The following is a 23,269-nucleotide window of genomic DNA, read 5'->3' as shown; positions in this document are numbered from 1 at the left end:
AATGGTTTGTATTTGATTTTCTACCTCACAACAGGGCACATTTTAGAAGAGTTTTAAAAAGGAGCAGTTTTAGTTAAGCTGTTAGAAGTAAATATTTTCAGGTTGCATTCGGAAGAAGAGCATTTTCCTAGAGTCAGGAAATTGCAAGAAAGCATGGAAGGCAAAATGTTTCTGGGTTTTACTTTATGGCTACTAGAAAAGTGTTGGTTATTTTCATAAAATCTCAATGCAATATGTACAGTTCATATTCATTTAAAAAACATTTCTGGGAGTAGGAAGAAATGGGACTTTAATGAGAGTATAGTTTCAGTTTTGCTATTGTGTGAATATTCTTAACACTACTGACCTGTACACTTAAAAATCCTAACTTTTATGTGTACTTTATTACAAGTTTAAAAACTACATTCTGAAGACTTCAGACTTCAGAAGAGTGGGCTTCTCATAAAACACTAAGTAGCTGTGCTCATCTTGACTATTTGATGGTTTTGTGTCAATAAAAGATTCAGTTGGAAAAGCAATGGTTAGGAAAACTGCTAGCACTGTAACACCAGTCAAGACAATGGCTTCAAACTGTGATAGTCATTATATTGATCATTGTATTCTTTACTGCTGGAAACTCTCAGAATATTTTTTTAAAAGTCTTAATGTCTTTGATAAAATAACAAGACTTGTTAATATTATTAAATCTCAACCCTTGAGTATACATCTTTTAAATATCCTAAGTGATGAAATAGCAAGTACACAAATTTTGCATTTCAGAAGAATTTGAAGCAGAGATATACCAGCAATGATGGTACAACGGCCATTGAGGAAAAATGTAATTTTTTGACTTGTAAATTGAACTGGTCCCTTGGGACATCATTTTTACTTGAAGAAATCATTGACATTATTCTCAGCTATGTCATCCTGACTTTTCAAGGAAAATAAAAATATTTGTTGTCAATGCTAAAATTTGAGCTTCCCCAAGAAGTTAGGAAAACTTGTATCTGAGACCAAGTTTGATAGCATCCTACTACTAGCTCTCTGATGAGTTCATCAGAAATACTAATGAATGTAATTATTTAAAAAAGAATTTTTAAAGTAGGCTCCACACCGAACATGGGGCTGGAACTCAACAACCCTGACATCAAGTCACATGCTAGCCTACCAGCAGCCAGCCAGGTGCCTCTGAATGTAATTATTTTTGATGTATGCTAAAGTATGTCAATATTTGGAAGATCTGCATGACTTAGTGAACCAATACTTTCTGATGACCAATGCAAGTTGATAAGAGATCTACTCGGAATGCTAGGTAGACCAATGGATTTTAATAGAAGAATGCAAAAAAAAAAAAACTGCCATATCAAGCTTCCCTGTTGGAACTAACATTTTAGGAAACAACCGTCAGCTTTTGGTGCAGTATCAAAGAAGAATATATGTGATCTCAAAGAGCTGGAGGAACACTCTTACCCACGTAAAAAGCCATCTGTGTGTGTGAGATGGGATTTTCTTGATAGACTTGAACCAAGACATAGCTCAACAACAGGCAGAATGCACAAGTAGATAAGAGAGTCAACTGAGTTCTATGAAGTAGGACCTTAAAGAGATTTGCAAAAAAGGAAAATGCTAGACTTTTCATGGATTTTTTTTGATATATATTTTTCATTAAAATGCTATTTATATAACATGTAATGGAAACACTTGTAAAATGTTTGAATTTTTCATGGAATAAATACTGATAAATATCTTAGTTCCACAGTTTTTAAAATGGTTAAACAAATGCCTCTTAGAGTGGTTATAGTGGTGATTCAGGAGCAAGCACAATTAGATGGATATGTTCAGTCTTGCATTGTTGAAAGTACTTTTCTTAAATAATACAAAGCATTTGGTGTTGAATACAAGTAGTTAAATGTTGAATTGGCTGTTATCATACTTTATTAATGTTTTCATGTTAGGTGTGGCTTTTACATGTTAAGGCTAGAACCTTATAGGTACCAGTGAATATTATTTTATGACCTTGAATTTCAAAGGGTATTTTCAGGACAAGATGAGAGAAGCCTGCATAGACTACGAAAATTAATTTTTCAAAAAGGGAAACCTGACAGACTCAGTCCATTAAGGGCCCACCTCTTTAATCTCAGTTCAGGTCCCGTGTTGGGCTCCACGTTGGTCATGGAGTCTTCTTAAAAAGTAATAATAAGGGGCGCCTGGGTGGCTCAGTCGTTACACGTCTGCCTTCAGCTCAGGTCATGATCCCAGAGTCCTGGGATCGAGCCCCACATCGGGCTCCCTGCTCAGTGGGAAGCCTGCTTCTCCCTCTCCCACTCCCCCTGCTTGTGTTCCTGCTCTCTCTCTCTCTCTCTGTCAAATAAAATCTTTAAAAGAAAAAAAGTAAAAATAGAATTAGTAAAAAAAAAAAAGAGTCTTTTAGGTATTTGAGGTTCAGGACAGTAGTATGTAAAATATTCCTTTATGCATGATACGATGAAAGACAAACAGACCCTCAATGAAAGAAAGACCAATGAAATTCCTTCAGGAAGAAGGGAATTGAAAATATAAGTAAGATGCAAGGGTGAAAGTTCAAAGAAATCAGTGGATGTTCATCTAAAGAATGACCACAGAACTAATTTTAAAGGAAAAATACGGTGAAAAATCCATCTGAATGGTAACACTTGACTAGCATGTTACATATATCTTATTTCCTGGAGATGGAGATAAATTTGCAAATTGTAAATACCTATAATGTATGAAGCTTTGTGGAAAGTATGGTACTATTATAGAAGCTGCAAAAATGAGTAAAACAAGTTCTTAAGAATCTCCAATCTAGAAAATAAAAAGATGCAAGTGTCCAAATGTCATTCAATACTCATAAGAGGCATAAATGGGGAGATGAAATGAGAGATAAACACTATAGGGGTGCCTGTTGTTAAGCGTCTGTCTTCGGCTCAGGTCATGATCCCAGGATCCTGGGATCGAGCCCCACATCAGGTTCCCTGCTCGGCAGGAAGCCTGCTTCTCCCTCTCCCACTGCCCCTGCTTGGGTTCCCTCTCTTGCTGTGTCTCTCTCTGTCAAATAAATAAAACCAAAAAAAAAAAAAAAAATTACTATAGAAGTTTTCTTACTGACTTTAGAATGCCTTTTATTATCTTACCACAGCCAGGTTAATGCCTTCTCTTGCCCATTTGTATCTAGATGAAAGTGGCCAAAACCAACTACTGGTCTTACCAACTCATTTTCATCTGAGTTTCTCTTCAAGAGAAGGGTCCAAAGAAAGAAGGACAAATAATGTGTTGTTATGGGCGCCTGGGTGGCTCAGTTGGTTAAGCGACTACCTTCGGCTCAGGTCATGATCCCGGAGTCCCAGGATCGAGTCCCACATCAGGCTCCCTGCTCAGCAAAGGAGCCTGCTTTTCCCTCTGACCCTCCCCCCTCTCATGTACTCTCTCTCTCATTCTCTCTCTCAAATAAATAAATAAATCTTAAAAAAAAATAATGTGTTGTCATTATAATAGAAACATAAATAATGTTGATTTGTTGTTAACTATTTCCATGTTTAAAGGAATGCATTCAAGGTTCATTTTCTTCTAACTCTAGATATTTAAAAATAGAACTTGGAAAAGTATTTGAAACTCTTACTATATTAAATTTAGATTGCAGAGCAGAGATTATGGAGTATGAATCAGGATTGCAGTGATCCTTTAGACTTAAATTGAGACTATCACATCAAAACAACCATCAGGCCATCAGGACTCAAAAAGCCTCTGAAATACTGAAGAAAGCTTGAGACTGACCATCAGATTATTATGCTTCAAGATTGTGAAGGTGCCCTGAGAAGGGTGTGAATAACCTTTAAGAAAGCATTTTGAGGAAAGGTTAGGAATGATACAAGTTGGTAGCATTTTGATAGGCCTGTAATCCTAGTAAACATGCAGTAAATACAGGTAACCAGAAAGTAATCAACAAGCCTCGCTGTCCAATATGGTAACTGTTAGCCTTATGTATATGTATCGAGCACTAGAATATAAAATGTACTAAACCGTTTGGATCTGTGGTCTGGAGGAAGAGCCAATAGAACTTGATGGATTGGATAAGGCCGAACAAGACGGGGGAATCTTGTTTCTGGATTGTGCCACCGAGTGGATAGAGAGTTGGAAGTCTTTAGGCTGACCAGGAATTGATTTCTTTAAGCGTGGGCCAGTTTCCATAGAGCTTTTACCTGGAGGTCAGCCTACAAGGCAACAGTCTTGAGTAAATTAACCCACACCTTTTAGTGGTTGAGTCAACCCAGCATAGTTTCTAGAGAGGAATGGACTCGTACTCAGGGCACACCATTTTCCCTGACATTATTTTCATAGCTGATATTTCAAGGTAAATTGTTTGTTGGGAGATTTTTTATTACTGATTCAATTTCTTTGCTGGTTATAGGTCTGTTCAGATTTTCTCGTTCTTCCTGTTTCAGTTTTGCTAGTTTATATGTTTCTAGGAATGTATCCATTTCTTTCAGTTTGCCTAATTTGTTGGCATATAATTGTTCATAAAATTCTCTTACAATTGAATTTCTGTGGTGTGCGTTGTGATCTTTCCTCTTTCATGATTTTATTTATTTGGATCCTTTTTTTTTTTTTTTAAGTCTGGCCAGGGGTTTATCAATTTTATTAATTCTTTCAAAGAGCCAGCTCCTAGTTTCATTGATCTGTTCTACTGTTTAATTGCTGTATCATTTATTTTATATCATCTAATTTTCTCCTGCTGGATTTAGGCTTTATTTGCTGTTCTTTTTCCAGCTTCTTTAGGTATAAGGTTAGGTTGTTTATTTGAGACTTTTCTTGCTTCTTGAGGAAGGCCCTGTATTGCTATACACTTCCTTCTTAGGACCGCCTTTGCTGCATCCCAAAGTTTTGGACTGTGTGTTTTCATTTTCATTTGCTTCCATGTATATTTTATTTCTTCTTTAATTTAATTCTTTAATTCTTTAATTTCTTGATTGGCCATTTATTCTTTTTTTTTTTTAAACTTTTTATTTATTTATTCATGAGAGACAGAGACAGAGAAAGAGAGAGAGGCAGAGGGAGAAGCAGGCTCCCAAGGAGCAGGGAGCCTGATGCGGGACTCGATCCCAGGACCCTGGGATCATGACCTGAGCCGAAGGCAGACGCTTAACCATCTGAGCCACCCAGGCACCCGGCCATTTATTCTTTAGTAGCATGTTCTTTAACCTCTATGTATTTGTTGTCTTTCCAAATTTTTTCTTATGATTCAAGTTTCATAGCACTGTGGTCTGAAACTATTCATGGTATGATCTCAGTCTTTTTGTACTGGTTGAGGCCTGTTTTGTGACCAAGTCTGTGATCTATTCTGGAAAGTGTCCCATGTGTACTTGAAAAGAATGTGTATTCTGCTGCTTTAGGATGAAGTGTTCTGAATATACCTGGTAGGTCCATCTGGTCCGGTGTGTCATTCAAAGCCCTGTTGATCTTCTGCTTAGATGATCTGTCCATTGCTGTGAGTGGGGTGTTAAAGTCCCCTACTACTATTGTATTATTAATGAGTTTCCTTAAGTTTGTTATTGATTGATTTATATATTTGGCTGCTCCCAAGTTAGGGGCATAAATATATACAATTGTTAAATCTTCTTCTTGGATAGACTCCTTTGTTATGGTATAGGGTCTTTCTTTATCTCTTATTACAGACTTTGTTTATAATCTAGTTTGTCCGATATAGGGATGGCTACTCCAGCTTTCTTTTGATGTCTACTAGCATGATAAATTGTTCTCCACCTCCTCACTTTCAATCTGGAGGTGTTTTGGGGTCTAAAATGAGTCTCTTGTAAGCAACATATAGATGGGTCTTGTTTTTTATCCAATCTGATACCCTGCATCTTTTGATTGGAGCATTTAGTCCATTTACTTTCAGAGTAAGTATTGAAAGATATGAATTTAGTGCCATTGTATTATCTGTAAAGTCACTGTTGCTATAGCCTGTCCCTGTTCCTTCTAGTTTTTGTTGTGTTTGGTCTCTCTCTCCCGTTCAATATGTCCCCTTTAATATTTCTTGCAGAGCTGGTTTAGTGTTCACAAACTCCTTTAGTTTTTGTTTGTCTTGGAAACTGTCTCTCCTATTCTGAATGACAGCCTTGCTGGATAAAGTATTCTTGGCTGCATGTTTTTCCCATTTAGCACGTTGAATATTTCTTTCCACACCTTTCTGGCTTGCCAAGTTTCAGTGGAGAGTCCTGCTGCTAGCTTCATGTGTCTAGCCTACTAGATTAAAGACCTTTTGTCTGTATCTGCTTTTAGAATTCTCTCTTAATCTTTGTATTTTGCACGTTTCACCATGATATGTCATGATATTGACCTATTTTTGTTGATTTTGAGGGGGAGTTCTCTGTGCCTCTTGGACTTGAATGCCTGTTTCCTTCCCCAGATTAGGGAAGTTCTCAGCGATAATTTGTTCAAATAAACCATCTGTGCCTTTTCCCCTCTCTTATTCTTCTGGGACTCCTATGATATGGAGATTATTTGATTATTTTGCTTTATGAAATCGCTGAGTTCCCTAAGTCTACCTTTGTGATCTAATAGTTTTCTTTCTCTCCTTTCAGCTTCATTATTTTCCATAATTTTACCTATTATCTCCTCTGCTCCTTCAATCCTTGTGATTACATCCAATTGGTTTTGCATTTCAGTTATAGCATTTTTTATTTTAGCTTGACTAGTTTTTAGGTCCTTTATCTCTGTGGCAAGGGTTTCTCTGGTGTCTTCCATACTTTTCTCAAGCCCAGTTAGTGGTCTCATGACTACTAATTATTGTTCTAAATTCTTGTTCATATATATTGCTTATATCGGTTTTGAGTTTGTCCATGGCTGTGATTTCTTCTTGACCTTTCTTTTTGGGAGAGTTCCTCCATCTTGTCATTTTGGCTAAGTTCCTATCTTTTGCGTGTTATGAAAGCTTGTTATGTTTCCTGCACCTGGGAGTAATGCTGTGTTAAAAAGGGGTCATTCTCTGTCCAAGGCCTGGCACTTGAGGAAGTGTTTCCAGTGTATGCTGTGTGCACTCTGCTGTGGTATTTTGGCTGCTCTTTCCCTCTGGTCAAGCCTCTGCAGAGTTCCTCCTTGCTTGCAGTGGGAGTATTTGGACCTTTAACTAGGTGTGCTTTGATTTGTTAAAATAAGCCTAGAAAAAAAGAAAAGGAAAGAAAAACCCTGTCCAAACAAAAAAAGAGAAAAGGAAAAGGAACAACAACAACAAAAAACCAAATAGACAATCAAAACCTAAAAGCCTGATTCCAAAGAAAAAGAAAGGAAAAAGAGAAAAATAGAATCTTGATCCAAAAAATAGACAAGAAAATGAAAAAAACTAAGAAACAAAAAACTATAAGCCTGATTCCCAAGGAAAAGGAAGGAAGAAACGAAAAAGAAAAAAAGAAGTCTGGTCCAAATAAAAGAAAAGGAAATGAAAAAAACTAACAAACCAAAAACTATGAGCCTGATTCTAAAGGAAAAAAAGAAGAAAAGAAAATACATAGCCTGGTCCTATTTCCAGCAGAACTGAAGGTGACACTTTGAAGCACTCTATGATCAGTGGACTTGGTGCATGCAGGGGGCTGCCTATGCTTGTCTTCTAGGGGATAGGCCCGCCATGCTGGCTCAAAGTCAGTCCTGGCCCAGTAAATATGCCCTTGCCAGGCACAGGGGAACAGGGTTTGGTGTAAGTGGCTCCCACCTTCACTGGGGAATGCTCTGTTATTCTAGGAAGTCTGACCATGTTGGTGGCGAGGGTAAAATGGTGCCACTGCACTCCTTTGTCCCTTGACAGGGGATCTCACAGCCCCTGCTGTTCAGGAAGCCCTCACAGAAAATCCAGGGCCATCAGTGCTCCCAGCGCCACAGCTCTCCTGAGTTTTATCTTTGGCGTACAGCTGGGATTCAAAACTCCACGTCTTAAAGGACCTGGCACCATGCAGATCTCTCTCCTCTCAGTAGAGCCTCCCCATCGTGCTGTGACTAGTGTCCTTTGTCCCAGAAAAACTGTCCACTCCTGTGCAGGGCGTGGAATCTATGTTGTAGCACCACAAAAAGCAGCGACAAGGTTACACACTCGGCATGCACTTCTGTCCCCTGCCAATGAAAGGCCGTTTGCTGGTGTCTGCAGGGTTTTGTCCTGGAAGAGGCAGTATACCTTCTTCCAAATCTACTCCAGGAAGGGGAACGTTCTTTCCCAGAGCGACCGAGGAGATCCCTACACCACTTTGTGCATTCTCTGACCTGTGCTCTCCTTCTGCCCAGGAGTGCGTGCCACAGCTCCACTCACGCAAAAGTTGCACACTTCCAAAACCTCAGAGTTTGAACACCACACACTTTTTGCAGAGCACCTGTGACCCTCACTTAACGTTCCTCCTCAGTCCCTGGTCCAGAGAGGTTTTCTTCTTGTGCAAACCCAACACTGTACCTCTCTCTCAATCCCTCTTTCTCTCCCCCTGGAAAGGGCTCCCTCCCCTCTATGGCACGGCAGGTTTTCTCTCCCTCAATTCATTTCCACATACCTTACTCCTGTCATGCTGTCTCCCTCCAACTGTGGAGATCCTTCTTACAATCCTCCAATCAATTTCCTGGATGTTCCAAGTGGTCTGAACTCAATACAGCTGTGTTTGAGGGGTGAGGAAAGCCCAGGGGCCACTACTTCTCTGCCATCTTAACTCCTGATGATTGTTTAAGTTCTTTATATATTTTGGATATTAATCCTTTATCAGATATATCATTTGCAAATATCATCTCCCATTCAATAGGTTGCCTTTTAGTTTTGTTGATGGTTTGCTTTGCTGGGCAAAAGTATTATATTTTGGTGTAGTTCCAATAGTTTATTTTTGCTTTTATTTCACTTGCCTGAGGAGACATATCTAGAAAAATATTGCTAAGGCTGATGTCAAAGAAATTACTGCCTATGTTTTCTTCTAGAAGTTTTATGGTTTCAGCTCTCACTTTCAGATCTTTAATCCATTTTGAGTTTATTTTTGTGTATGGTGTAAGAAAGTGGTCTGGTTTCATTCTTCTGCAGGCAGCTGTCCAGTCTTCCTAGCAGCATTTAATGAAGAGACTGTCTTTTCCCTAAGAATAACTCTTTTTTTTTAAAGTAGGCTCCATGCCCAGCATGGAACCCAGTGCGGGGCTTGAAGTCATGATCCTGAGATTAAGACCTGAGTTGAGGTCAAGAGTTGGATGCCTAACCAACCGAGCCACCCAGGTGCCCCCTCCCCAAGAATAACTCTTTTATATAGCCTTTGAGTTAGTATCCTCCAACATCCTATAGACTGTTCTTTTATGAAAAAATTCTTGGATATGATTAAATGTAAAGCAGAGAGAGAGCACTGATTCATTCACCTGTGTAGCAGCTACAATCCGGTGTAGTCTAGACAGGGCAAAACCAGCACTAAGTAACTATCCGAATCTGTGTAGAGATTGTCCTATTTGGTTTGATAGACCTTTAGGAACCTTGTCTGTTGGCTAGTTAAGAGATCACTGGCTACTCCTACTTTGGAATAGAAGCACTTCGTATAGTGGCATTGTCCAATAGTTCTGTATCTATAAGGTCTAACAGTGTAGCTGCTAGCCACCTGTGTCTATTAAGGAACTGAATTTTTAATTTATTTAATTTTAATTAATTTAAAGTTAAATAGCTACATGTGGCTATTTGACCACAGTCCCTTCTTGGACAGTACAGTGTTAATGGAATGGGTGGCAAATTTCCACAAGTGTATTTCTCTGTCACTGGGATCCCCATAGGCTTGTGCAAGTTATCAGTGGGACCCTGGTAGGGCCTGTCTGAAGCCTTGTCTGAGATTCCTTGTGGGCTGACTCAGCACGTGGCTGCTCTCTGGCCTCCAGATTGTAATTCTTTCAGCCTCTAGGACATGGACATATAACAATGAATATACCTGCTTGTAGCTTAGACATCTGCCTTCGAACATTTTCCTTTCTTTTATAGAGTGAAATTTGTCATCTCGATATGCTGTAGAACATTGGTCCATTTCAGTGATGATATTATGCTAATTGGACCTGACAGAAAAGAATAAGCATTCTATAAGATTTAATAAAACATGCATGCCAGAGGATGGAAATAAATGTTGTCAAAAATTCAAGGACTTCCACATTAGTGAGATTTTGGGGATCTGACTATAGCCTGGCACAAGTTGTACCACCCACTACAAAGAAAGAGGAACAGTGTTTGAAGAACCTCTGTGGGGTTTGTGGGCAACATACACTATATACGGATATGCTGGCCTAAGTAATTTATAATGTAATTCATATAACTGCAGATTTATAGTGGCCTCACACAAGAGAAGGCTCTATAGCATATGCAGGCTATGGTGCAAGCTGCCCTGCCCCTCAGGCCTGATAGCCCAGAGGGCCAAATGGTACCGGGAATTTCTGTGGTATATGAAGCCTCTCAAAAACCATTTTTTTTGTTTTTTTGTTTTGTTTTGTTTTGTTTTAGGAGAATCCTAGCATCATGCCCTGTTTTGCTGACAAGTATTCTCCATTTGAAAAGAAGTTCCTATATCGCTACTTAGGACATAACGACTATGCAGCCTGAACTGTCCATCATGAATGGGGTGCTCTCTGATTCACAAAACTATATAACTGGGGGGGGGGGGGGGCTGGGTGGCTCAGTTGGTTAAGCATCTGACTCTTGATTTCAACTCAGGTCATGATCCTCAGGGTCCTGGGATTGAGCTCCATGTCAGGCTCCACACTCAGGGGGAGTCGGCTGGAGATTCTCTCTCTCTCTCTGCCCCCCCCCCCGCACGTGTGCTCACTCTCTCAAATAAATAAATAAATCTTTAAAAAATATATATATACACACATATTTATATTTTATATATATAACTGGATTGGTGCTGCAGCATTTCATTGTTAAATGAAAATAGTATATTCGTTACAATCCGAGCAGATCTTAAGGCATAATTAAAACATATACTCAAGTCGCCCCAGTGTTCTGTCATACCTGGGGCTTTCTGCTTCTCTGGCTTTCCTCTGTCTACACATATGGCTGCATGAGGAGTAAACAAAAGGAAAGTAAGGTTCTGGTTTATGAATTGGTTTGTACAGTATGCTGACTCCAGCCAGAACTATCTGATAGTCCTATGTGGAGATGATACTAAAAGACAGTGATAAAGCCAGTCTCACTATGGTCTGCCATAGTGGAGGAACATATGTTTCATAGTTTCAGGAACAGATGAAAATAATTCTTTTAAGCTTTTGAGTTACTTATACTGAAAACCCCACAGCCTTTGTAAGAGCAAATTCTTGGATGTGATTAAATGTGAAGTTGAGACAAAGCACTAGTTCAGTCACCTTCATAGCATCTACAGACTGACTAGGCAAAAAAAAAAAAAAAACATTAAATAACTGTCAGAACATATATACATAATTCCCTATCTGGTTTGATAAACCTATTAAGCAAGAACCAAAGTAACTGAGGAGCCAGTGCATCTGGTTATCAACTTTGGACTTAGGTAGATAGACATTCTGATGTATGAGTCAATATTAATTCATGGACAGTGGCTAATGGGTTGACCTGCTGGTCAGAGACTTAGAACAAGATTGACACATTGGTGTTAAGGAAATCTGGGGGGAAAATCATGTGGAAGACCTCTCAGAATGTGCATGGTATGACAAATCTGCAACCCATATCAATGCCCATCAGAGGGCATCCACTGCAGAGTAGGCTCTCAATAATCAGATGGATAGTTTATCCAGTCCTGTGGGTCATTCAGCCTCTTTCACCAGCCACCCTGCTGTTTGCTTAATAGGCCCATTTATAAAGTGAGATGGCAACAGGGAAGGAGGCTCTGCATGGACTTCTCACTTCTGCCTCTGCTAGGTACCCGTGTGCTTTGAGTCAGAGACATGCTGAGTCCCTTACAGAGCACACCATTCTCCAAGGAACTGATGAGCTACTTGGAGGCAGATTGATGCATTGGACATTTTCCATAATGGAGGGAGGAGCAATTTGTCCTCTTGGGCATAGAAACATATTTCAGATATGGCTTTACCTTTCCTGCCCCAAATGCTTCTACCAGCACTAAACAGAAGGCCTTATTCATTGCTATTCATGTTCCATACAAGTCATCTCAGACCAAGGAACATATTTACAGAGAAGGATGGAATGCAGTGGAATTATACTCACAGGATTCACCAACATTACCACAAGCCCCAAGCCAACATCTTGCTTGACAAAATGGTAGAATGGCCTGCTAAAAACTCAGTTACTATATGAACTAAAAGAAAATTACCTTACAGGATTGGGGTGCTGTTGTACAGGATGAATAACTGACTTAAATCAGCAGACAGTATATGGTGACATCTCCCTCATAGCCAAATACGTGAGCCCAGGAACCAAGGGGTGGAGGTCCAGAATGGTTCTATTCAGTTTTTTCCTTATTTAAAAAATTGAGATGTAATTCACATGTACATCTAAAGTGTACAATGCAATGATTTTTTTAAAGTATATTCACAAATTGCAACCATCACCACTATCTGATTCCAGAACACTGTCATTATCTCTAAAAAAAGCTGGTACCCTTAGTGGTGTCCCTCAATTTCCCCTCCCCCCCCAGCCCCAGGTAATCACTCATCTATTTTCTGCCTCTGTGGATTTGCCTGTTCTGGGTATTTCTTATGAATGAAATGATATAATATGTCGTCTTTATATATATGTGGCTCCTTTCATTTAGTAAGATGTTTTCAAAGTTCATCCATGTTGTAGAATGTATCAGTACTTCATTCCTTTTTATGGCTGAGTAATATTCCATTGTATGGCCTTTTACTTTTATTTTATTATTATAATTATTATTTTTAAGTAATCTCTACACCCAAAATGGGGCTTTAACTTACAACCCTGATATCAAGAGTTGCATGCTTCACCAACTGAGCCAGCCAAGCACCCCCATGGCCTTTTACCTTTATTTTTAATTTTAATTTTTTTTCAAATTTTTGTTTAAATTCTAGTTAATTAACATATAGTGTAATATTGTCTTCAGGAGTAGAATTTAGTGATTCATCACTTACATATAATACCCAGTACTCATTATAACAAGTGCCCTCCTTAATACCCATCACTCATTTAGCCCACCCCCCACCTACCTCTCCTCAGCAACCCTCAGTTTGTTCTCTATTGTACAGAGTCTCTTATGGTTTGTTTCCCTCTCTCTCTTTTTTTTACCCCCTTCCCATATGTTCATCTGTTTTGTTTCTTAAATTCCACATATGAGTGAGATCATATGGTATTTGTCTTTCTCTGACTTAATTTGCTTAGCATAATACACTCCAGCTCCATCCACATCACTGCAAATGACAAGATTTCATTCCTTTTGATGGCTGATTAATATTCCATTGTATATCTATCTATCTATATATATACCATACCTTTATCCATTCATCAGTCAGTGGACATTTGGGCTCTTTCCATAGTTTGGCTCTTGTTGATAGGCCTTTTGTTTTTAAGCATAATAATCCACTTAAGGAAGATTTTCTCCCAATCTGTAATCATTGGGCTCAGTGGGTTTGAAGGTTCCAATGACCAGTGAAAGAATATTCCACTAGTGAACACTGACATAGTTCTAGTATTTTGGTAGCTGGTACTCCCTCCTACCATTTTGGGTTCCTTATGCCACTTAAATGCTAAGCAGTGGAAAAGGGGTCACTGGCTGGGTGATTGATCCTGGTTACCAAGGGGAAATTGGGTTGCTGCTGGCTAATGAAGGAAGGCGGTCAGTCCAAGTCTGCAACCCATGGAAATGGGGATGAGGAAACAGATTTAAGAAATGTAGAGGAGGTTATATTGTCAAGACTTTGTGATTGATGAGGTGTAGGGATTGAGGATGAGGAAGGACTGCTTACTTAGTGGCTCTTTAAGTTTCTGTACTTTTTTTTTTTTCCATCCATTTTTGTATTAGTTACTAGAAGAAAAGTGACAAAATATCCAACAATAATTATGAAATACTCAAATTCTCTCAGTTTTGTCACTTTTGTTTTCTTTTTTTCTTTAAAGATTTTACTTATTTGGGAGAGAGAGAGAGCAGGAACAGGGTGGGGGGAAGGGCAGTGGAAGAGGGAGAAGCAGACTCTCCACTGAGCAGGGAGCCTGATGTGGGACTCGATCCTAGGACCCCGGAATCATGACCTGAGCCGAAAGCAGAAGCTTAACTGGCTGAGCCATCCAGGCACCCATCACTTTTGTTTTCATGTAACAGTCTGTTTTGAGACTCTGTTATTGGGTGCATATATGTTTGTATTGTTATGTCTTCTTGAATTGATTCTCTTTTTGTTGTGAAATATATCTCTATCTCTGCTAATGTTCCTCATCCTTAAGTCTACTTATTTGATATACACAGCCACTCCAACTTTCTTATGACTAGCATTTGCATGGTGTAACTTTTTACACTTTTTAAACTTATTTGAGTCTTCATTATTTAAAGACTTTCTAGCATATGAACAACATACAGCAGCATATATATTTAATATTACTTTTGTTCTTCATATATTGAGATAGTAATCCTTTGCCATACTTGCTGCAGTTATTTTTCTGAACTATATTTCATTGATCTCTTGTATTAGTGAATTTTTTAAAAAGTTTCATTTAAGTAATCTCTACATCCCTATGTGGGGTTCAAATTCATGACCCCAAGATCAAGAGTCTCATGTTCTTCCTACTGAGCCAAGCGAGGTGCCCCTTAGTGGATTTTAAAAGGAGAATTCTTTAAAGGAAAAGTGGAAATTGAGACTACCTGCCTAATTCTTTCTTCCAGTATAATCTTGCCCAGGAATATAAAACTGTAAAGAATACATAACTTCACTATTCACCTTAGGATATGCTTGCCAGTCAGTGTATCTGGGAAGATCATCTGTAGGAACAGCTCTCCTATTAAGATAACCCCTTGCTCACCTGGAAAAGAGCTTGCTTCTCTGACAACAGTTTGCTATCAAAAATTACTTTAAAATCCCCACTTTGCTGTCATAAACTTTTCCCAGTTCCAACCAGGTCTCTACCTGGAAGGACCTTCTTTAAACCACTGGAATCTAGACCTTCAAAGCCTTAATCCGTAACCCTTCCTTAATCCACCCACCTCCCCTCCTGAGTCACAATTGAGTCAAGGTGGCACTGCCCTCTACTGCAGTAAATTTAATAAACCCAACTTTGAGTAGATTTCTCTGGTGGTCTGGTGGGAAGTTGACAAAATTTTGAAAACAAAATGGGCATTTTTGTACAATTTGTAGGCAAATAAAATTCTCTGTCAAACACTGAATCTTATGATCCAATCCTACTTCATTTTTTCTTACTGCTCACTTAACTAAACCAGATTAAAATGACAATACTTGCTTGGAGCCAACCAAAATAATAAAAATCTATGAACATTGTTAAGATCAGATTTTTATTTTGCCAAATAATTATTAGTAGGCTGTCAATATAAAGTGTAAATATTTGTAATCAAGATTAAGACTGTATCTTTTCAATGAAGAAGCTACACAGTTACTTTTACCTCTGCTTTTGCATCTACAGTATTCCTAGTTCCTTTAGCTGAATGTGGTCATTTATGGAAAATAGACTATGGTTGGGTTTTTTATACTTTGGATCTCAGAGCAATGTCTTTAGAGTACAAATCTTGCCAGCCCTCTGTGTAAGATCTTCATTGACCTGGCATTGCTCCGAAGGTAATTTCAACGTCCTTCATATAGGGAAAAGGCACTGCATCCTCTGGCTCTTGCCTACCTGTCAATTTTTAGGTCTCAGCATTTCGATCTCCCTCACCGTTTCCCAACACCCAAGCTTCCCTCCTTTCTTTGAACCGCCCAGATGCCTCTGACATTGAAGGCCTTCACATTTGCAGTTCTGTTTCCTGGAACATTCCCCTTTTCTTCAGCATTTCCTTCTCCTCCTCTAAGTCTAATCCTTTAGCTTTCAGCTTAGATAGCACTTCCTAGGACTCATCCCCAGGCACTCCAGTCTAGAGTAAGTCTTCCTTTCATAGTTTTCTTTGCACTCTGCCTTTTCCTTCCTGGCACAAACCTCAGGTGTAAATACATAATTATTTGCATACTTGTTCCATGTTGTCTCTCCCACTGGGCTCTAAGTTTTCTGAGGCACTTTCTTTACTGCACAGCACGGTGCCTTTCTCCATAAATATTTGTAGAACAGATGAATCAATTTTTTAAAACTCACTTTTCTTCATCATTGTCCTTTCAATATAAGAAAGTATGCTAAGTAAAATAACATTTTTTTTTTTTTGCTGAGTTTTAGACAAATTAGTTACAGTTACAGCTTAGTTATGACTATATCTAGGTGGAATGACTTGAAGGGGTTCCACTTTTCTGGACCTTTCATGTAAGATCAAATTCTGAAAGCCCCTTTGAATGAGGAGATTCTTGGGTGGCTTCTTGCTTTCTTGGCTTATCACTTCTGATGAACTATTCCCCTAACCCATGTCCTCTAGTCCCTGCATGCCTGTTCATGATAAGAAAGTCCTTGTACTTCATCAGTTAGCAACTTCATGAAACGAGGGAGGCTTATCAGTCTCAGCATGCTGGTGCCAGGACTCCCAGAAGTAGGAAAAAACCAACCAAGATTTAAGTTTCTGCAACATCTGGAAATATAAGTTCTCATCCTTCAATTCTTCAACTATTAAAAGAAAAGTAGTTGTGGGGTGTTTTAAATCCCCTAATTCTAAAGAGATTAAGTCTATAGGAGAAAATTGGGATAATTCAAAAGATATTTAAAATGACCCCAGATCCCACCATCTATAAGGTGACAATGATTAATTCTTAGGTTATTTCAAATAGCTTGTGTTTAGGGCCACTTTCAGAGCCCTAAGTGCTGTTTTGGGTTCAGGGAACAGCTATATAAGTTTACTTCACTCCAGTCTCAATGGCTTTTTTGCAGCTCTTTGAATGTTTGAAATACTGTACCCCAGGGCCTTTGTACTCACTGTTCTTTCTGCCTGGAACAGTATCTGCTCAGATAGCTACATGGTGCACTTCCCCTGACACCCTTTATACAGGCACTCCCAAATGTCACTGTGATAGTTAAAATTTATGTGTCAGTTTGACTTGATCATGGAATGCCCAGGTATCTGGTTAAACACTGTTTTTGGTCATGTCTGTGAAGGTGTTTCCAGGAGAGATTAGCATTCGAATTGGTAAACTGAGTAAAGTGGTTTGCCTTCCTCAGTGTAGGTAGGTATTATCTAATCTGTTGAGGGCCTTATTAGAACAAAAGTAGAAGAAAGGTTGAATGAGCTTTCTGCCTGACTTCATGAGCTGGGACATTGATCTGCCTTTGGTGCTCCCAGTACTCAGGCCTTCAGAGTTGGAATGGACTCTACCCTTGGCTGTTGGCTCTCGGGCTTTTGAACTATACCACCAGCTTTTGTGCATCTGCAGATTATAGATGTCAGATCTTGGGATTTCTCAACCTCCATAATCACAAGAGCTAATATCTTATAATAAATCTCTCCCTTATTCTCTCTTTTCCTATCTACCTATCTAGCTATCTATCTAGCTAGCTATATTGCTTCTGTTTCTCTGGAGAACCCTAATACTGTCACTTTTCAGAGACACCTTCCCAGGCCACACTATCCAAACTATACCCTCATCCTTGGGACTGATTTATTTTTCCTCTTAGTATCTGTCACAATATTTTATTATATAATATGTTTATTAGTTTATTATTTCTCTTCCTGCTAGAATTTAAATCTCTGAGAACAGGACTTTGCTTTGTTTCTCAGTGCCTATTTTTATTTATTTAACAAAATGCATATACCATTTCCTATATGCTAGGCACTACCCATAAGTGTTTTAAAAATATGAACTCAGGGCACCTGGGTGGCTCAGATGGTTAAGTGTCTGCCTTCGGCTCAGGTCATGATCCAGGGTCCTGGGATCGAGTCCTGCTTCAGGCTCCCTGCTCCTTGGGAGCCTGCTTCTCCCTCTGCCTCTCTCTCTCTGTCTCTCATGAATAAATAAATAAAATCTTTAAAAAAATATATGAACTCATTTTGTCCTCATAATAATATTCTGGGGTAGGTACTACTTATTGTCCTCCTTTTATAGATGAAGAAATGGAAGCACAGAGTAGTAAAGTACATTGTCTAAGGTCACACAACCAGTCAGTGGCAGAACTGGGACTTGGACTCAGTAGGTCTGATTCCAGAGTCTGTACTTTTGACCATGATTCTGCATAGAGTAGTGCCAGGCATTGTAGTAGGTGCTCAATAAATGCTATTTGGATAAAAAGTGTTTTCCTATGATCTTTCTTTGCCCAGGTTTGAGCTAGTATTTTTAAGATTTTTTTTTTCTTTGCCAGAGAGAGAGAATGCGCATAAGCAGGGGGAGCAGCAGGCAGAGGGAGAAGCAGGCTCCCCGCCGAGTAAGGAGCCTGATATGGGGCTTGATCCCAGGACCCTGGGATCATGACCTGAGCCGAAGGCAGACGCTTAACCGACTGAGCTACCCAGGCGTCCCATCCATTTAATTTTTCTTTGGTGGAAAGCAGATATTGTATATTATTACAGAACAAAATAGTTTTTAATGGCATTCTTTTTTATTTTTTTAAAGATTTTATTTATTTATTTGACAGAGAGAGAGAGACAGCGAGAGAGGGAACACAAGCAGGGGGAGTGGCAGAGGGAGAAGCAGGCTCCCCGCTGAGCAGGGAGCCCAATGCGAGGCTTGATCCCAGGACCCTGGGACCATGACCTGAGCCGAAGGCAGATGCTTAACCGACTGAGCCACCCAGGCGTCGCTTGAGCTAGAAATTTATTTCAAGGCAAAAACTGCATCTTTGAATTCTGTATCCCAGGGCCTACATTATCTATCTCAGATAGTCACAAACTGACCATCAGACTGGTTGGAAGGTCAGGATGAAGTCACTGCTCTCTGACCCCAAATCCCTATGTATTCTTTGACTCCTACTAAAGTTTGGGATCACAGACCATTCATTGGTGGCATCTTTCTAGTGTATGAATCCGATCAAAAGATTTGAAAAAAAAAGTTTAAATTTTTTTCCTGAAGGTAAATAAATGTAAAATGAAAACAAGTAGGAGTGAATGTTGGCATAAAATGCAAATTGACACAAAAATTTAAGATACAACTGGAGCATGTAAGACAACATTTTGCCTGGGGTTCACCCCATTAGCAATACTCCCACCAGTTAAGAGAAGCCCATTCACTCTCCTAGAAGACCCTAAGGAGAAGCTACTTCACTGGGAATGCTGGAAGGTGGAAGACCTATAGAGGATGGGCAAAAAGGAAGCAAGAAAGAGTAAATAACCTGAGCCACAAAACCACCTGTTTGGGCTGTTACAGTTCACAGTGTGAGTCTTAGCTTGTTCCTGCTTCCATAGTAGTGGCAATGGGAAGGACCATGTAAACACTTGACCAAATTGTTGCCCCTTTGTGGATGATTTCACACTGCTGGAAAGTGAAAAACACATGACTATTTCCTTTCCTTGTCCTTCCGTAGTCCCTTCTTTAATTTTCTGCCAAATCAGTGGGAATCTATTGCTAGAGAGCTGTGCTCACTTTATAGCTTGATTTTGTTTACCCTGAGGCCAAGGACAATTCCATCTATGTTTAAAGAGACAGAAGATAGAAAAGAAAATGTAAGTGACCCCTTGTCCTTGAGCCTGGCATGAAGTCTAGGCAGTGGAGCAAAATTCAGGGTTAAGGGCCTTCAGGAGGGTGGCATTAATAATTAGTTTATTCAAATTACCAAATGCCAAAGCCAACAACATTTTAAAATTTTAGTTAGATAACTACCTGCTCTTCCCATCTTGTAAATGTTTTAGAGAGATGTTGAAGAAGAACCCTACTGGCACAAACCAAGACTCTTCTCGATTTAATTGCATGAAGTTGAAGAAAATTGAAAGATATTTCTCACAGTGTGATTTCTTGCTTTTTTCCCCCTCATATTTATACCCCTATTTTGTTAAACATTCCATTGTACAATAAGATTGTAGCAAGATAGTATTATAATCCTAACTTCTAGATGAGGACTCTTGAGATGAAGAGGGTTTGTCCAAAAAACACATGGATGGCAAATGGTGGAAGCAGAACATAAACACAGGCATCAGGACAAACACTGCCCTACTCTGCTACGTGTTCATTACCTGGTGAATAGACAAAACAGAACAGACTGGTAAATTTGTACTATGGAATGTTACTCAGCAGTAAAAAGAAATGAAGTGCTCATATGACCTGAAACTACCTTGAAAACATTATGCTCTGGGGCGCCTGGGTGGCTCAGTTGGTTAAGTGTCTGCCTTCAGCTGGGGTATTAATCCCGGGGTCTTGGGATCAAGCCCTCCTTCAGGCTCTCTGCTCGGTGGGGAGCCTGCTTCTCCCTCTCCCTCTGCCTGCCGCTCCCCCTGCTTGTGCTCGCTCGCTCACTCTCTATCAAATAAATAAAATCTTAAAGAAAGAAAGAAAGAAAGAAAGAAAACATTATGCTAAGTGAACAAAGACAGTCACAAAGTATGCCATAAAGTGTGGAGGGATTGGGGGGGTCACGGTAAAGACTACATGGTTTCCATTTGAAGTGATGAAAATGTTCTACAACTGATTGTGATATGGATGCACAACTGAATATGCTTAAACCATTGAATTGCAAACTTTCAGTGGGTAAATTCAATGATATGTGAATTAAACCTCAAAGCTGTTTAAAATGTTATTCACTACTTATTTTACTTAATCCCCTTTATCTCTTTCATTCAGCCCTCCACCCACCACTGCTCTGGCAACCACAAGTTTTTTCTCTGTATTTAAGAGTTTTTTTGTCTCTTTTTTGTTTGTTCATTTGTTTCTTAAATTCCACATATGAGTGAAATCATACAGCGTTTGTTTTTCTCTGACTAAATTATTTCATTTAGCATGTACCCTCTAGGTCCTTCTGTCAGGGCTGCATTTAGGCAACAGGCTTGAGCAGTGGAAACCTGAGCAAGGCAAAAGAGCCCACTGTGACCACAAAGTTGAATACAAACAGGCTCATTAAGCAACCCACCTCAAAATAGCCATAGGCCCTAACTGACCAATGGGCTACATACAACCAGGCACAGTTCCTAAGATTACCAAAAAAGGGAAAATTCTATTATGTCCCCATATATCCTTACTCTGCTCTATAACTATGGCCCATCCCCACCTCCTCATGGCAATCTCTCCTTTGCTGTCCCGCCCACTGCTCTCTTGTAGTGTATTCAATAAACTTTCATGTCTTTTGTTCTGCCTCGGATGAATTCTTTCACCGCTCGTGCTGCCAGCCCCCCCCCCCCCACGCCATCTGAGCACCCCACATTTGGCTGGCCTGGGACTCTCCCCAGATTCTTCAGGAATTTCTTAGGACTTTCCCTTCGTGGACTGACTCTGGTACTCCTTGGGGAACTGATGACCTCTGGCCAAGGTTACTCCTCAGTGAGGATCCAAACCCAGGGGGACTCCGCCAGACCACCCTTGTCTGAAAGGGTGAGGGAGTTCTCCCCTTGTCTTTCAGAGGGACCCTTCCCTCCCTCTCCTTTCTTTTTTTGGCTTTTCTGTGGTCTAACCCTAGCACTCCTCAGATAGCTGATGGTCTCTGGCCAGGGCAGCTCCCCGTTGTGGTCTAAAGGTCTGAGTGAACAGGTTGGACTACCCATGCCTGTGAGGACAAAAGACCACTTTCCCTCCCTCTCTCACTCCCTCTGCAGTTCATCCAGGGCAGATCTGCACACATTATAGACTCAGTTGGGACCCTTTCTTGACACTGGCTGACTCTCAGCCACTTTATGGCCCCCTTTTTCCTTTGTTCCTGTGGATCCAGCCGCCATCTTGATCTATAGGCAGAAAACACGTTCCCACATGTCTGAGTGGTGAGTCCTGCCCCTCCTTTTTCCAACCCAGTTTGGCCACTGAGTGTCCTGCCTTCCCTCTGCAGGGGATGCCCCAGCACGGATTACTATTGACATTTGCCATGACTCTCTCCTTGGTGGGACACCCCAGTAGAGTCAGTTGCCCTGTATAAGGTCCAGTCCTTTTTCAGGTCAGTGGAATGCCCTGACTGAAATCACAACCACGAGTCAGAGCTCCATTCTTTTTGGTGGGATGGAAATCAGCAGCCAGTCTTTCCCACTAAGTGACAAACCCCTGTATTCCTTTGAACTCACCCTTAGGCTGTTTTCTTAAAAACTGCAACAAATTTGACCCCTAAGACCTGAGATGTCTCATCTTTTTATGTAATGTTTCCTGGCCTCAGTACAAACTCCCAGATCAAGAGGTATGGCCCCTTCATGGAACCTTTCTTATAATATTACTTTCCAGCTTGACCTCTTTTGTCAGAACTCCTCCAAATGGTCAGAGTTCCCATATATGCAGGCCTTGTCTCCCAATTGGCATTGTCCCCCAAATGGCATTGTCCCCCAATTCCTAGTCTCCACAAAAACTGTAGAATGTGTCTTGCTCAGTTTCATTGCCCATCTGACTCCGGCCATTCTAGGTGACCTCTCATTTATATCAACCCATTATCTTTCCCCTCCCCCTGAAGGCCCAGGGGCTCCCCTGGACTTAAATTGCCCACATTAGATTTCCCCACAGGTACCCCAGGTAAAAACTGACAATAGGGAACAAACATTGACTTTTAGTGGACACAGATGCAACAGTTGATATTAAAGCTAACTTAAGTTTGTTGATTTAACTAAATAGATAGGTCTTTAGAGTTACCAACATTAAATATAAAACCTTTATTCTACCAAGGTTTACTAAAGGTCAAATAAGGGGTGCCTGGGTGGCTCAATTGTTACGCATCTGCCTTCAGCTCAGGTCATGATCCCAGGGTCCTGGGATAGAGCCCAGCATCAGGCTACTGCTCAGCGGGAAGCCTGCTTCTCCCTCTCCCACTCCCCCTGCCTGTGTTCCCTCTCTCTCTGTCTCTCTCTCTGTGTCAAATAAATAAATAAAATCTTTTAAAAAAATAATAAAGGTCAAAAGCTCATGTTATCTCTGTCGTAATTTGTCAGCAAAAAGATGGCTTAAAATAATGGTTAATTTTGTCTGTCTCATAAATTCTCACGGGTAATTGTTAAGATAGCTCTCAAAATCTTTGGTAACCTGAAACTTTGAAGTTTTGCAAAGGTAAATGATAAATTGGGTTGAATTCATTGGATATCTTAAAGTCTTTTCCAAACAAGATAAAATACCAAAACATTAATTACTAAACATAAGGTTTATCTGCCTTTGACTTTGTATTTTAGAGAAACTAAAGATACTTGGG

This window comes from Zalophus californianus, chromosome 9, assembly GCF_009762305.2.
Source record: "Zalophus californianus isolate mZalCal1 chromosome 9, mZalCal1.pri.v2, whole genome shotgun sequence".
NCBI classification, from domain to species: Eukaryota; Metazoa; Chordata; class Mammalia; order Carnivora; family Otariidae; genus Zalophus; species Zalophus californianus.
Note: the sequence above shows the minus strand (reverse complement) of the source record.